This window comes from Schistocerca gregaria, chromosome 3 (genome assembly GCF_023897955.1).
Source record: "Schistocerca gregaria isolate iqSchGreg1 chromosome 3, iqSchGreg1.2, whole genome shotgun sequence".
Taxonomy (NCBI): domain Eukaryota; kingdom Metazoa; phylum Arthropoda; class Insecta; order Orthoptera; family Acrididae; genus Schistocerca; species Schistocerca gregaria.
Window position 1 is genome coordinate 402,443,682 of NC_064922.1, and position 14,707 is coordinate 402,458,388.

The 14,707-nt window shown below is 41.8% G+C and overlaps 1 protein-coding gene across 1 annotated transcript in view; it reads left to right on the forward strand.

Annotated features, from left to right (window-relative positions):
- Positions 1–14,707, forward strand: part of LOC126356171 (teneurin-a) — a 2,471,974-nt gene that overhangs the window by 1,985,432 nt on the left and 471,835 nt on the right. The gene's annotated exons all lie outside the window — the stretch shown is intronic.

Consider the following 14,707-nt stretch of genomic DNA (forward strand, 5'->3'; position numbering starts at 1 on the left):
GTATCTTAATAGCTATGGAGACTTGTTCAATAGAGGAGATGTGTTTCACGGTATTGTAGATGAACACATTGCACGTAGCTCCTCGCGTATTCGTTTTAGAGTCCATGTTTATTGGAAATTTTTCCTTGTCTTGGCCCACATTACCATCTCTAAAAGTTGTATACCTTACACTCTAGCCAACAACAGCAGCGGTACATGTATTCCACTGTCACACGTATCAGCAAGACCTTCGCTTGTAACTTTCGGATCGTTCGTTCCTGAAAGAGGGACACTTACCTCAGATTGATACATTTATCCGTTCCCATCATCCTTGAAAGTTTATAACGTCATCACGGAATCGCCCTGTGTTTGCATAGCCGGCCGTTGTGGCCGAACGCTTCTAGGCGCTTCATTCCGTAACCGCGCTACGGTCGCAGGTTCGAATCCTGCCACGGGCATGGGTGTGTGTGATGTCCTTAGATTAGTTAGGTTTAAGTAATTCTAAGTTTAGGGGAATGATGACCTCAGATGTTTAGTCCCATAATGGTTAGAGCCATTTGAACCATTTTTGTGCTTGCACACATTTTCAGGCGCCGGCCCCTATAACTTTGACGCTCTGTAGTACCCTTGTATGACGTTTCCGGACAATGATTCCTATGTAAAACTTGATCTGTTAAGTCCCGTCTACAGTTTCTAGAAGTGTGTCACATGAATTGTGAAACACCCAGTATTTTTTGCTTCGCACGTAGAATGACACTGTGCCAGGTGCCATTGTGGGAAATTGCTTTACAGACTATATGTTTGAATAAACAGCACACAGTGATCATCTCAGATTTGCAGGGAATTCTGAAACAGAAATGTCTTTTGCAGAAGTTGTACGACCGCATCCCAATATCGTGCACGGTTCCATTCGGATTTGAACAAATAATCTCCTTTCTATGCGAACTAATTACATCACAGTGAACTAAATCCAATTATTTTCGAAGCGGTTAATTTTCCGGAGCTTCCGACAGGCGAGTCACGTGTCTGAACACTCACCGACATCTCATATGCGATAATACCGCACGAACGCTGTTTTTTGTCGACGATTTCCAATGGAACGAGAGAAATTCTGTTAACATTATTCTGCCATTAAAACACCGTCTTTCTAACTGAATAAATTATTTGTCTTTCTTTATCTTTATGGACACGAATATATCCTTCTTTGTAAAGCTTGAGTCAGTCCTTTTTGTTTTCACAAGCATTAGAAATAAAATGAACGAGGCTAAGGATACGTACGATGTTTGTTGGGAAATTGAATGAGGCAATAACTCCGCTTCAACGTATAATAATAATTTATTCCACACAGAAGTTCTTAGAGCATATGAGATCAGTTTATTTGTCTTTTTTTTAAATGTCTAACGCTCCAACCACTAGCAACAAAGTTTATAAGAACGAAGGCAGTTTTAAAGTATCAGGTTATTTATCGTTATGTTTGGACGACAATAATACAGCAAAAAGCGTACAAAACGGACAATTGTTATTACTTTTTTCACATTAAGTAACTGTGCCTGCAGTTCGACGTCGCACTTGGACTATGAATTGCAGACTCCATTGTTACCTACCAGCACTTGAAACTATCGCCGAAGTGCAGTCTTTCTCCAGTCCAAATTTCTGTACTTCAGTCTGAAACATTGTATATATGTGGAAACAGGACATAGCCGGGACATAAATACAGTGGGGTACTAGACTGTTATTACTAATGGCGGAAAATAGTGTGCGACAATAGAAGAGAGATAATCAGATGAAAAGAGTGTGGGACTAGAGTTAGAAAAAAAAAGACCAGAGATACACTCTTGGCTTTTCAAGTTCAATGAAAACAAAAATAGTGGATTTACGATTATTAAACTCGTGGGGTAGCAGGTGGGTGAGGTACAAAGGTGCTGGTTGCAAAATCATATTCTGGTTTAATTTTCAACGGATGCGTTGTGAGGCAATGAAAACGAAGACTCTGATAAATATCTGATTGTATTCCTGGGAGGGTGTTTCCCTGCGGGTCTATTTTCTTTTCGGGAATAACATGAGAATGGAGGTTTGCATATCTCAGGATAGTAACGCGTTTTGAAGCATTTCGATGAGTACCAGGAAGTAATGGACATATACTTTTCTGTCTACAGGTAGTTCAGTTGTGACAGTGGAATTATTGCGTTTTATGTGAAGTACTTGTCTAATTTAGTGAGACATGATTCTTGTGTTCAGCTCTGTTCGTACTGTGTTGTAGCGACCTATCTAGCTCTCTACCTGCCTATTTTTCTATCTATCCATACCTACATAAACCACTGTGATGTGCACACAGGCGTCTGCAAGCGGAAGCGACATGGACTCATGCTGGATAAATTTCTGCGGACGCAAATGGAAGTATATAAGAGAGGGTACTAATCACTTCACCGGTCACCTACGGAGCGTGGGAAGAATAACTGCTTAAACGCCGCTGTGTGTGATGTAATTAGCCTAATCTTGTCATCGCGATCCCTATGGCAGTGATATATATCGGGTTTGTAGTATATTTATAGATTCATCACCTAAAGCTGGTTCTAGAAACTTCTACTTAGGTTTCCACAGGATAGGTTGCACTTATCTTCAGATGTCTCCCAGTTGAGATCGTTCAGTATCTCTGTGACACTCTCTCAGAGGCCAAACAATTTCCTAACCATCTGTGCTGCAATTCTTTGTATATGTTCAGTATCCCCTGTTCGTCCTACATGGTAGGCCCCACCCACTTGATCTATATTCTATTCCAAAATTGCACAAGTGGTGGGAGGTAGGAGGAACAGTGGGAGAACGGAGGTTATTATATGGAAAAGGATGCGAGAGAGGAACGATAAAGGAAGTATTATAGATGAGACATCAGCATCGTATGGCGGGCGATATTGCACACTGATTAGGGAAAGAAAGCGGGTTGAAACTGCTATAATAGTATGTATCAAGTAGTTCTTGGATGATAAGTTAGATTTGAGGGGTATTCCTTGATCTGGAAAAAGAAGGTGTTTGAAATTTCGCTGGGAAAAGATGTGGAGCGAATCTGGGTTATGCGGCAGCCGGTAATTGTCCTTAGGATACAGGCTATAGCAGACCGCTGGGATTATACGAGATACGTGGAACAGACGAAGGTGTTCTATGGATTCGAGAAGGTTTGGATTCTTAATGATCTGGTACGGGATATATGTGGAAGCCAGTAATCAAATATGAAAGGCAAGCTAGAGTACATTGCTTTCAAATGAAGACAAAAAACCAAAAAGATTCATGCTATTTTTGAACAGATTTGGGAGGATGATTGTATGGACGTGTTCCTAGTTTGTCCAGTTAGTAGCTTTAGTCTATTGCGGACTTTCTTTGGACGCTTAGATCGTTGGCATTCCTAGTTAGTTTTTTCGTGGTAGAACGAGGTATTATAGTGCTTTAGTCAGTTGGATTGTTCGGATGTTAATCGTTACGCAAATATTTTGAGAACTTACTGGTGTTTTTCCTTACAACTGAAGGGCTTATTTCAGTCTTCAGTTGAGATACCAGAAATATTCAAGTATATATACTGCAGATTTTTCAGTGCTCATTTAACATTAGGGTTCCGTATCTCAGAATGAACAAAAATCGACTTGTGCCAGTTCTGAAATAAGCCCTTCATTTATTGCTTGGATTTTGCAGAGTTAATGGATTCCACTGCCTACACCAGCAGGTAAATTTGTTAAGACGGAGTTGTAGGGGTCACTGAGATGAATGGAGGCTGAGTGAGGCGGTAGAGTCCTTCTAAATTATTAAAAAAGGTGAAAATGTGCTTTTTACAGTAAAGCTTTCGAAGAATCCTATCGTACAAAGAGAAAATATAAATTGACTAGAGCAAATTTATTGAATGACACTATCTTCGTCAGAATTCGTTCGTTAGGTTAGTGTAGAAACAAATGAAAGTCCAGCGGTAGCTCCCTGAAGATTGGAAAGTCTGCAGATCCTTAACAGACAGCCAGCCTGGCTGAGTACACTGCAGAAGTGTCTGGCGACAGATGGCATTACAGTCACGGACCTCAACTCGGGATCCCAGACCGCGTTTTACGGCGCCCTCTTTTGCTAATTGCGATCATCGCTATAAACTTTCATGGAATTTGCGGGCTTCATGCAAATTTCTCTGGGGAGAAGCAAGAAGAGCGGCTGCTTTAATTTCGAAGCACATCTGCTGCCGAGCGGTGTCGGTGTATAAAGCTTGTACGAAACAAGTTCTGCAAGGAGGCGACTCTTGCGGAAGACGAATTTATGATTTCAGCAGCGGAAGTGGCTTTTTGTCGACGGTATCATGAAAAGGAATCTTATTGCTGCTCTTACTCTACGCTGGTGACCCAGTAGGAACTTCCGTTACAGTTATCTTTATTCTCTTAGGAAGACATCTCTGAAATGATCTCATATGGCAACCAATTCCTAGGAAGGTCAACCATTTTTTTTAGTTTTGTTCTGCTAAAGTGGACAGTGAATAACTGTCTGTGCTCAATCCAAATCCATTTACGTCTTCATAAAATTGTTTCAGTTCTTCTGTTGATGCTTCGAGACAGATATAGGTATCGTTACTTAATCGTAGTTACAGCCCGTTTTTTCTCCAAATCTCATCTGTCTGATCAATTATTTTGTTCATGATGTACTTTGCCGGCCGCTGTGACCGAGCGGCTCTAGGCGCTTCAGTCCGGAACCGCGCGACCGCTGCGGTCTCAGATTCGAATCCTACCTGAGGCATGGATGTGTGTGATGTTATGTTAGTTAGGTTTAAGTAGTTCTAAGTTCTAGGGGACTGATGACCTCAGATGTTAAGTCCCGTAGTGCTCAAAGCCATTTGAACCGTGATGTATTTTCTGACCGTGAAACTTCAAACCGCTGCAACACGCACTCTAGTTTTCGATCTCTGGACGGTTTTCATTCTTATACTGCCTCTTCTCATGCCGTACTCGTTATTGCCTGGTTTTTAAAGAAGCGTCATTTATTCCTACCGGTAACCAACGTCCTCGTAGACAACTAATACGACTGTCCGCCCTAACTCTTTTTTCTCCTTTTATTACTTCATTTAATTTTAAATCCACTACCAACATTGATGTTTACTACGTTTCTCCCCCCTTTCCTTCATAACATTTTGCAACCCATGCTTGTTCAGCTTTCGTAAACAGCGGGGCACATTCGTTCTTTGAGGTACAGTGGGTGGGCCGAAATATGGAAACACCAAGTCCAAACACACTGTGATGCCTAATACGCTGTAGGACAACCGTTGGCCTTCAAAACCATTTTCAGTCGTCTCGGAATGGATAAGTACACGCCCTGTGGGGTTTGCAAGAACATCCTATATCATTATTCGTGCAAAATAGTGGCAGGTTTGGAGTGATAGAGATCACGCACCCTTCTCTCCAAAGTAGAGGACAGGCGCTCAATAATACTAAGATCTTGTGACTTTGGTGCCCAGGGAGGTGCAACAACTCATCCGCGTGCTCACAAAGAAGTCCTGGACGACACGATGTGTGTGCACAGGGGCTCTCGTGATGCCTAATACGCTGTAGGACAACCGTTGGCCTTCAAAACCATTTTCAGTCGTCTCGGAATGGATAAGTACACGCCCTGTGGGGTTTGCAAGAACATCCTATATCATTATTCGTGCAAAATAGTGGCAGGTTTGGAGTGATAGAGATCACGCACCCTTCTCTCCAAAGTAGAGGACAGGCGCTCAATAATACTAAGATCTTGTGACTTTGGTCTTGAAACACAGCCTCGTCATTGGGGAACAAATATTGTGCCATGGGATGGACCTTAGCAGCCAAATTGGCCACATAATCCTTGACAGTAAAGCGAATTTGCAGGATACCTATCGAGCCCTTGTAATACCACGATATGGCTGCTCAAATCATCACCGAATTCCCGTCATGTACCACACTTGAGACGCAAACTCGGCCAGATGTTGGAAACAGTGTGAAACAAGACTCACCAAATCACATTCTTCCACTGACTGCTCCATAGTCCAGGTTTTATGCCTTCAGCACCACATTTTCCCCTTAGGGCATTTGCATCGTTGATGAGTGGTTTTGGAACTCCACCTCGCTCACCAGTTTCCTGGATATAGAGCTCCATTCGTGTTGTTTTGGTGCAGATAGGGTTCGCGAGTGCGATGTTCGGTTCCGCAGTGGCTTTTGAGCTGTTGTCCTCTTATTTTTCGTCACAGTGCTCTTCAATGACCGTCTGTCACGATCATTAACATACACTTTCGCCGTGAAGTGGTATAGCGGATGTTGTTTTTCCGCTTCCCCTGCATACGGTATAAATCTTTTATACGTCGCCTCTGGAAACACCAAACTCTTTGGCTCCCTTATTAAGGTATCACGCAGTATACGAGCACCAACAAGTTTCCCATGTTCTAATTCACTTACCTCCAACATAATGCACGCACAGAACACTCCTCCGACAATCACCGACTCCTGCAACTTATTGAGGACATTCAAAGGTGATGTTCGTTGTTAAATACAACAGCGGCACCTGCAGGCTTCGCCAGCGTCTGCATTTATTTTCAAGAATACATTTCTCGCGGTGTTTCCACATTTTTGTCCACTCCTGTACACCTGCGTTTAAAATCAGCACATTTCTTGAAGGCATCTCTAAATACTGCACAAAACGCTTGGAGTAACTAAAAGAGAGGGTGCTGCTTCAGTTTATTTTACACTATGATGTAGTCTACTAATATAAATTCTTCTAGAATGAGATTTTTCACTCTGCAGCGCACACTCCGCTGCAGAGTGAAAATCTCAATCTGGAAACATCCCCTGGGCTGTGGCTAAGCCATGTCTCCACAATATCCTTTCTTTCAGGAGTGCTACTTCTGCAAGGTTCGCAGGAGAGCTTCTGTTAAGTTTGGAACGTAGGAGACGAGGTACTGGCTGAAGTAAAGCTGTAAGAATGGGGCGTGAGCCGTGCTTGAGTATCTCAGTTGGTAGAGCACTTGCCCGCGAAAGGGAAAGGTCCCGAGTTCGAGACTCGGTCTGGCACACAGTTTTCATCTGCCAGGAGTTTCATAAATTATTCTCTTGTACACTTTTCTCGAATCGTCTAAAGAAATGTTAAAGGCGGTTTTTCACTTGTGGGTGCTGATAACCTCGCCGTTGAGTGATCATAAGCATCACACATACTTGTCACTTCGCTCGATGTAACCCGAAATTCCAATCCTTTAATGTTTATAGGACGGAATGTTTTGTCCAGTGCCCTGCTTAGAAACCTCTGATAAACGAGGTAAGAAACGACGATAAAAAAGATCAATTTTAAGAATATCGAAATAAGAGCTGTCTGGGGGTGTGTGCCTGCTTTGGCGCCGTATAAGCTGTCGTCGCGTCCGCTAATGGTCTGTATATCACCGCCTGTGGGGAAAAGACGATTTCGGGCCGACGATAGCTCGAATGTAAACGTATCGCATGTTCATAAAACAGGAGGCACAATCCAGGGGGTACTCTCCATTTTTAGCTCTCTAGTAGATGTGCGACAGCACATTTTTTTAACTTGTCATTCACTTACAGATGCTATAGACACTACGGTCTGAACGGTGAGGCTTCAAGCTCATAGCTACTACACGCACAAGATATTAAGATCTTACTTTACAGTACAATCGGTTTCAAATGCCTGAAAAATATGAGTGTGCTTCTCCTTTCTCGTTGATCTCACAATCCTAATTATTTCAGCATCAGCGAGAAAATTCCATGTGAAACCTTACCCGTTTTTTTATTCTTGCAAACAATTTACATTTTGCCTTAAACTAGCGAGGTTCATCCTGGAATTACCAGGTAAAGTCTGCACCACTTTTTTTTCAACAAAGCTCTAGACTTATATTTACGCTGTGTTTCCAAATGAAACAGTAATATTTCTTTAATGTATCTGAAAAGCACACATATTTAATTGTATATGAGACGATAATGTTCAGTAATGAGTGAATATGAAATATACTGCATGATCAGTTGTTTCTCCACGCGTTATGGGCCATTTTCAAGCCTCTAAATTAGGATCTGGAGTGAGTATTAAAGCCGCCTAATGTTCATAGAAAATCTTAACTGGAGAGACATTTCACTGGTAAACTGAAAGACTTTAATCCTTGTACATTATCTCCAATTACCTTCATGATGCCACATTTGCTCACCTTCTGTACTCTTATTTTCCTCCATTTAATTACCAATTTGGAAACCGCTTAGGATGACGAAGTAGCATTCGACTAGCTTTGTCTCTGTGTGAACTTAGTAGGATCAAAATATTAAAAGGCTCTACGTCATAGAATTTTTTCTGTTTCAGTTTTTAATCATATTACTGACTATCGAACGTGTAAGCTCACGTAATGTTCACAAGAGTATTTGTCTCCAGTAGCACTGTTCCGTATTTTGATACCTTTGGCGATTATGTCCAGTCTATGGACAAAATGTTTGTCTCCATGTGCTCATTTGGTGAACGACATACTCACTGTGATAACTGGAAGGCTGCAGCCAGTGAAGTGTCGAACTTAACTCTCATTAAGCAGGGCTTGGGACGACTTGGAAGTCATACTGCAGATACATCAGCACTTCCAAAGACTGATCCAGGCTTGGAGATTATGCCTAATGAGGCCTGGCATGAAACAGGTTTTGAACTCATCAGTAACGTCGAATAATCCATGACAAGAGCATTGCGGAACGGCGTTAGTGCTAACAAAGGTCAGACACTGTATTAAGTGCCAGAAATCGTTGTTGCTGCAGCATCCCTAGTATTTTGTTCAACTAGTGCAAAAATCGTCCTTTGATCTCACGATTAAGGTACTCAAGAGTTACGCAAAACTATACACAAACATTCAGCTGTAAATTAATATGAATGTTGAAACTTTCTGTCAAAATAAAATTTGTGCCGGACCATTGCCCCAGATTCGAATCCCAGTCAGGCACACAGTTTTAATGTGCGACAAAGCTCCAAATACGTCGCTGCAGAGTGAAAATTCATTATGGAAACAATCCTCTATGCTTGGTCTAAGCATTTCTCTGCAATATCCTATCTATCAGGTTTTAGGAGTGCTAGGCTCGCAAGGAACGCAAGAGAAATGTGAACTTGGGTAGGGGAGAGATACTGGCGGAATTAAGGCTGTGAGGGTGAATCGTGAGCCTTAGTTGGAGATCTTAGTCGGCAGAGCATCGGCCCGTGAAAGGCAGACGTCCCAGGATCGAAGCCCGGTCCTACACACTGATTTACTCTACTAAGATGTTTAAAATCTGCGCAAATTTAGTTTCATAGTTCAGATTCATTTTGCAAATAAATTGTTTATTAAAAATATATACCGACCTCCGTATGGTATTATAGCGTACTACGTGTTATATAATGACTGTCCAGCATGTATAACTACAAACAATATAATTACACAAACTTTGCCTCTCGTGAGAGTTGCGCCAGCTTCAGGGGAAGTGCATCAACCAATTCCTATTTGTCATCGACAGTTACTGCTAAATATGCAGTTTAATGCACGTTATAAGCCGAAACCTTCTATCCAAGCTTCCTTCAATCAGAATAGTAGACACAACTCGTGACGAATCTCAGCAGGGTACTTTTACAAACACAAAAGTCGAATAGCAACGCGCACTTCCGCAGCTGTTGGGAGCAACTATTTTCGTCACCACTGTAATTTGCCTTCACCTCCAGTCAAATGGATTCTGCATCAAAACAAGAATTTCTGTGATAAAATGTGGTGTAAATACATTGAAGTGCATAGCGACCCAATGTTCAACCCAATGTTTAAAATTCGTAGAATTCAAAACAGTGTTTGATAGTAAAGTTTTGCCCCTTTAATTTGTAACCGATTTCGATATATGTGATCACCATTAAAAATGTCTGGCTCCCTAAACCAGTATTCAAAAATAGCTTCTAACCAAGATAGGCACCGTTAAAAGACGTAAAACCACAATAACACTATGACCAACATAAGCAACCTATAGTTTAGGATCACCAACAGCGCACCGTCCATAGAATGTCCTGAATTCCACAAAGAACTCCTCTGGCTTCGTAAGCAAACAATAGATGTCACTGTAATCGTGCAGCGTTATTCTGATCTGACAAGGTTTAAATATAAGCAAATCGGCCTCACTTTGTGCTAAAACATCGTAGATCAGTAAATACACCATTCACTTGCAACAGTGAATGCAAGCCACGACTTCGAAGGCACCCTAATGGATAGTAAAATTTCTGTAATTATTTTCAAAAATGAGTATATGCAGGATTATTCAGCTGCCCCTACTTATGGGTTTTATGCAACCAGCAACGCCTTCAAAAACCTTGTGTGAGATTTTCATTTTCTCCTGCCAGGTATGCACGACCTGTCGTCCCTGTAGAAAAACGATCAGGTCCTTTTGCTAGGAAATTTGATGTAGTTAGATTTTGTAGTGGAATGCGTTTTCACTGGAGGCCAAGGTTTCGCAATTATTCAAGAAAAAAGCGTCTGAAGGTCACTTTTTTACGTTTTTCCTGAATAATTCAAAAACTACGGCCTCTAGCGGAGACGTACTCGGTGTAAAATTTAACTGCGCCGAATTTTCTAAAAAGAGCCCTGTTTATTTCTTCTTTAGAATTAGTAATTTGTCTATAGCGTGCGTCCATCTAGAAAAGATAACCTGAAGATGCCTAAATAAGGCGAAAGGTGTCGTTGAAAAATAAAAAAACTAAATTTGCAACCAATACTGTTTTTAACCAATACCGTTAAGTACTGGTTTGCTGTATGCCCTATGTGGATTGGAAGAATTTCTAGAATATGAAAACCCTGTTCGTTGTGTGGTTATATATATATATATATATATATATATATATATATATATATATATATATATGTGTGTGTGTGTGTGTGTGTGTGTGTGTGTGTGTGTGTGTGTGTGTGTGAAAGAGATAGAGAGAAAGAGAGAAAGAGGAGAAATTAGGTAGGGGGTGGGGGAGACGCATGTAGAAATGCAGGTCGGTCCGCGCGACGTACGATCTCGCGGAGCTGGAGCACCGATCACTACATCTGCACGCCTTCGCCGTGCGCCATGGCGGCGGCGTCATGCATTTTTCTAGTCAGTCGCCGGCCATCCATCAGAAGTATGGCTCGGCAGTGCGCGCCGCAGTCTGTCGCCGGAACGACGTCGGGGGATGTGGAGGTGGCGTCCACTCGGCCAACTGCCCCGCCACCCGTCCCCCGCCTCCTGCCGCCGCACGCCACCAACTACTACCCCCGCCTCCCGCCTCCCGCCTCCTTCATCGAGGACGCGGCGCCGTCCAATAAATACCGGCGACCGGGCCCGGCGATTCCATCCGGCGCAGCAGTGGCGGCGGCGGCGGCCGTCGCCGTCCGGTCGGCTCTTCCCATTGGACTCCTCCAAATATTATGAGGCAGCCGCCACGGGTCGGCTCATCTGCCGCAGCGCGGCGCGATAAAGAATTCACAATCTGCGCCACCCGGCTGGTGGGCCTCGCCAGGAGCCAATCAAAAAGTCATCAGCGCGACGCCGCGTTGCGTAGCCGCCAGCGGGGCGTCGATGGGGCCGAAATATTCATTACGGGCGCGGCCGCCAGAGCTCGCCACCGCAGCTGCCGCACAACCCATCCCGGTCGTCCGCCTTTGTCTTTCCCGGCTATTACTCCACATCAATCAGTAAAACGCTGTTAATTCCCTCTCTATCATTTGTGAAGATATATTCAGTCACTCGATAATGCACGTGTAGTATATATTTTGGCTCTGGGGTTTCACGACTCACGCGAATATGATTTCCACAACATTTCCCCCCTCCAATTGGCAGAAACAATCATGAAGGATTAACCCAGGCGCTCAGGAAGCTGATAAGGACAGCTTTTGTTGACAACACTTACCGTCTTAAGGAATTACGCTCGTGGAAGCATAAAAAGCTAAACTGGGCAAAATCATAGTAACGAAAGCTCATCAAGAATCATGACATAGATTTATATTAACTACAGAAAATGATGTACAAAGAAGACAAGAGGTGGCTTCCGAACTAGGTACTAGAAGAATAAATGTTACGTACAAATGGACTTGGATAAATCACTACCAAGAGCTATGGACTGAAGAAGATGACAAAGAGCAAGAAACAAGAACTCCGCGGGAATAAGGAAACCAGCTTGTGTCTTAGGATGATGACAACACACTAGATGAGAGATACCGAAGAAAACAAGGAAGCTACAGGGCGTAGGACTGATGTTAAATATGAGGGCGTCGCTGCACTTTTTAAATGAATTCTGTAAGATGAGGGTAGTCTTCGACTTGTGGAAGACGCTGGAGAACAACAGTAGGAGGAAATATCTGTGACAGCTATAGAGGAATAAATCTGTAAACACCTCCTATTCCTCTTCCAGATTTAGCAAAGAGCCTTTCTCTGCTATGTGGGTTACGCTTATGCTTCGAATCATCATAGGAAAACGAGGATATCCAAGACATTGAATGCAAGTGATAAAGAGTTTCATCAGCACACAGAAATTATAATAAAGTTAGGGAAAAAGAAGATAGGGCTGATAAATATCTACAGAAGATGAGACAAGGGTGTAGCCATTCAACTACCATACACAGTACACAGCGGCTTGATAGACAGTGGAAGCGCGAACTTAAACAAAGTTTAATATCACGATACAGACGCACTCTCTCTCTCTCTCTCTCTCTCTCTCTCTCTCTCTCTCTCACACACACACACACACATACACACACACACACACACACAATCTGCTCTTTGCCGGTGATAAATAATTATTCGGAAGCCAGAAAATGACTTCCGGTTCACAGTACTTTGGCCAAACCAGATATGTAGTAACTATCACCTAATAGTTCCACTGAAAGAAACTTAAAGAAACTTAAGTAATGTCCTTCAGAGGGAAATTTCCCGTTGGCTTGAAAATAGTATTAGACAAAGAGTCAATACATCAGGAGACACATTTACAGCTGTTAGGCTGCGAAATTGGCTATGGATATGAAAACGACGCCGTCATAAATAAGTTTTAAATGGTGTGTGGCATAATATAGACATAATTGGGTGTCAAGTAAGGATACAAAAATACAGTTTTATGAAGTAACGGCTGCACTATACTAATGTATACATTTCAGTCTTGGACACTGAGAAAGACAAAAAACAAAAAAAGAATGCAGTCGGTTGAATCAAATTCTGAAGGAAAGTTAAATGATATACCCTCAGAGATGAAATACAAAACAATGTTTTTAGTGAGGAACATAATATGTGCTTATTTTATACCTTGTAAATGCAAAATAGGTGAGGATGTATAAAATATAAGCAAGATATGAGCAGAATGAAGGAAGACAGATTAATTAAACAAATAAGTAAACATAAACGAGTAGGAAAGAGAGATGGAGATCGACAGAGAAACGTATGTCTTCAGTTTGGTCGGAGCAGGCTGTAAACCTACTCCATGAAGTCAAGGAAAAAAGAAAACCCGACCAAATCGGATTAAGGGGGGACTAAGTAATGATGTCAGTTATGATATTCTGACTGTCAAATCGCAAGAACCACGTTACACAGGCTTCGTTCTTCGCTCGAAAAGTGGCAGACAACTTTGACGGTTCGATATATGAGTTAACCAGTCAAAATTATTCTGTTTCTCGATCTCACGTGTCGCATAATTACCACAAAAACTGGGAGTTTGAAACACTGAGAATTTCAGAAAAGTACATAAACCGCCGACTGACGTTCAGTCTGTATCGACGTCATGTCAGATGAGAAAGAAATCGATTGTGCTCTTGGTATGATATTATCATGATGTCCAAATGAGGCATATTAGGAATATTCTAAGAAACGGAGTGGACAAATAGAGATTCGAAGCTCGCACAACACTATCACTACTAGAGAAATTATTCGAGAAAATGTAATGAACTGTGACGTTTCACACAGTAATATAAAGGGTGTAACGGGTATAAGTGCAGATATTTATAAGAGTGGTACCTTAATATGTACACGCATTACTGTGTTGTTTTTTGTCTGCGTCACAAAGTCTTCCCGGAAACACGTCAAGTAATTTTCTACCTGATGTTTTCTGCAGAGTCGTAACGGTGCCACTAACGAAGTTGTTCGACCCAAATAGGTTATTCTGTGTAGTTTCAGTTTTTCTTCGATATCACTTATACCTAGATTTTAATTTCTCAATACGTGTCAGCTATGGAGCGACGCAAATTGAACCTTGCTTGAGCAAATGTTGTAAATCGAATGAAATGTTAATAGCTCTAAGTTAATTCTAAAATATATGAATCCTATAAACAATGTGCTAGCTTTAAAATGTAAAATATCATGTATTGATCCAGAAATAGTCACTCGCACACTTACCAGTCAGATACACTTTGATTTCGCCAATCACATTCCACAACCTATTTCCTGTTGTTCTTTTCCAGCGCTTAAGACAGCTTTTATTAATATATTCGATATATTCGTATAGTGTTCCCTCCTGGTAAGCACATTACAAAGCTCTGATCGCCTTTAAATAATGAATGTGAGTCCTAAAATTTTATATTTTCGTTATAAAACTAACTGAATTTTCCGTCGGTACTTGGCAGAATATGCTAATAATAATTTCTGCAAAATTATATTTATTTGGTCACGAACCATTTTTCGGCTTCTCAGGCCATTTTAGGGGGACAAATGAATGTTGCAAACACCGATAAACACGATGTGTGACTTACGCAAATATTATTTGTGCAGAAGGTTCAAAA